This window comes from Anneissia japonica, unplaced genomic scaffold (assembly GCF_011630105.1).
Source record: "Anneissia japonica isolate Jap-2015-1 unplaced genomic scaffold, ASM1163010v1 scaffold176007_len2086_cov116, whole genome shotgun sequence".
NCBI lineage: Eukaryota > Metazoa > Echinodermata > Crinoidea > Comatulida > Comatulidae > Anneissia > Anneissia japonica.
The window spans coordinates 1-2,108 of NW_022690543.1; the positions used below are offsets into that span (position 1 = coordinate 1).

Genomic DNA, 2,108 nt, shown 5'->3' on the forward strand with positions numbered 1-2,108 from the left:
GCGTATGAAACAAAATGGCTTCTAAATTCTCAATGTCGCAACTCTTTCTATCTATGGCTCTGTGCGTTGGGTAATTGTGGCGCCCTCTACCAACCCCCTAAATAGTTGATTGTGGAATCAACTACAAACAGCAAGCTCAGCTTTTGTTGACATTTATTTGTAAATATTAACCTGCATTAAAACCAATTCCATTTTATATATCTTTATGGTTTACTTTGACAATAAATCACCTAAATCTGTATAGATGTCTGTATAGTATAATAATTGCTATTCATTTTTGTGGCTTACTTTGTACACAGACCCTATAAGATGTGTATATATATATTGTATATAGGGTCTGTGCTTTGTAGTATAGTTCTACTGTTATCCACTACACAATAGTGTGTAATCATGTATTACAGAGAACTGTATATCATGATCACTCAAGATTGACCCTATGATTAGTTTTATCAACAAACAAATAATACCCTGGACCTTAGGGAAGAACAGTGTAAAAATACTGAGTATCCAGAATAAAGAAAGATTTCTAACTAACAAATCAAATATTTGATCATACCTTTCTTAAACATATTTGAAAATGTCTGATGGTTCTCGGCGAACCAGATGACACAGTAAATACTAAGCTCCGCCTCCTCCTCATCTGTGTTCTGATATCAACAAAATAGAAAAAAAGAGTCATCTATTAGGTGTTCCAGATACTCTTTACAATTTATTATTATAATTAATATTGAGACAAAGTAAGTTTCTTCTTGCTCAAAAAATGAAAAAAATATGTTAATAACTATTGCTATAATTTTAAATGCACCCAGAAATTTTCATATTGCTTTTGATTTTATGCTGCTACGACACCTACAATTGACTTGATATTAAAATACTATAAATAAACAAATTAAATAAATGCATTTCAAATTAAAAAAAATAATAATGAAAAAAACTGAATGTAATAAAAAAATTTAGTGTAATCTCCTATTCTAGTTATTTCCTCACCTCTTGTTCTGTTCTACTCTGCAGTACTCTGCTTGTTGTATGATCCTCTTAAAGACTATCAAGGTTTGCAATATTCTTCCTAGAATTCTCAATGTTTGTTCATACTACTTGCTTCAAACTTTTTCTTATTCTACCCCTGCAATGCATGGACTCTGCTGCTATTGTTTGATATGCTGAAGAGGAATTCAAAACTTGACTGGTTGAAAAATAATCATGTAAGGACAGACAGAAATATTAGAGTACTTTAACTTTTACAGAGATGATATTAGAGTGCTTTAAATTTCACAGATTAAGTGCTTTAAATATTTCACATAGATTAATATCATTATGATTTACTAAAGTGAAACAGTAATACCCCAACCCTAAACATATTTTCAAATTTTAATTTTAATCTTCATGATGTGACAGATGCAATATCTGCCATAAACACTTTCTTCTTTTGATCTTTATGATGTTGGATTGCTGGAACTTGTTTTTTAACCTGTCCATTATTTTATTGTAATTTTATTTAAAACCAAATTTATTTAAATATTTTTTTATTGCTTAATTTCTTGTTCAATTTTGAATTACAGTTCTCCCTTCAATTTGAAACCACCTTTGGGACCTGAAAATTTGGGGTGGTCTCGGGGTTGGTCTCTAATTAGAGGGCTAGCTTTGTGTTTAAAAGATTAAAAATTGTTACTAGGCATTTGGAAAAGTGGTCTCGAATTAGTGGTTGTTATTTAACTGTTAAAATATATAACTGAAAACAATAATACTGTAATCTGCCACTCTCGTTTGGTTAGTGTAGTTCTCATCAAATTTGAATCACACACTATTGATCTAATGATTTTATTTTTTTGTAATGCTTGCAAATTTGAAGTTTTTAATCATATAATGCATATACATGTTATTTTCTTGCATTTTACTTTTGAATCTATTGGGGTTTTTTTGTACAGCCTATCTTTTTGATTTTCATAAATTTTGATATTTACAAGTTGGTTCATTTTTTTTTTAATACCTGTATATTTCCTTTTGGATTTTTTGTATAAAAAAACCTAACAAGCTCACAATAGAAGGTATATTATAAATACACCTACGGGCATACACCCATTAAATGAATAACATGCGTTGAGTCAGAT

At 29.7% G+C, this 2,108-nt stretch overlaps 1 long non-coding RNA gene across 1 annotated transcript; it reads right to left on the reverse strand.

Moving 5' to 3' along the window:
• Positions 1-561: 561 nt before the first annotated feature.
• On the reverse strand, positions 562-1,162 carry LOC117099918. The gene is made up of 2 exons (XR_004444041.1): positions 988-1,162; positions 562-647 (listed from the first exon to the last, which is right to left on the reverse strand). It is a non-coding gene; the product is annotated as an uncharacterized LOC117099918 (long non-coding RNA).
• Between the last annotated feature and the right edge of the window lie 946 nt (positions 1,163-2,108).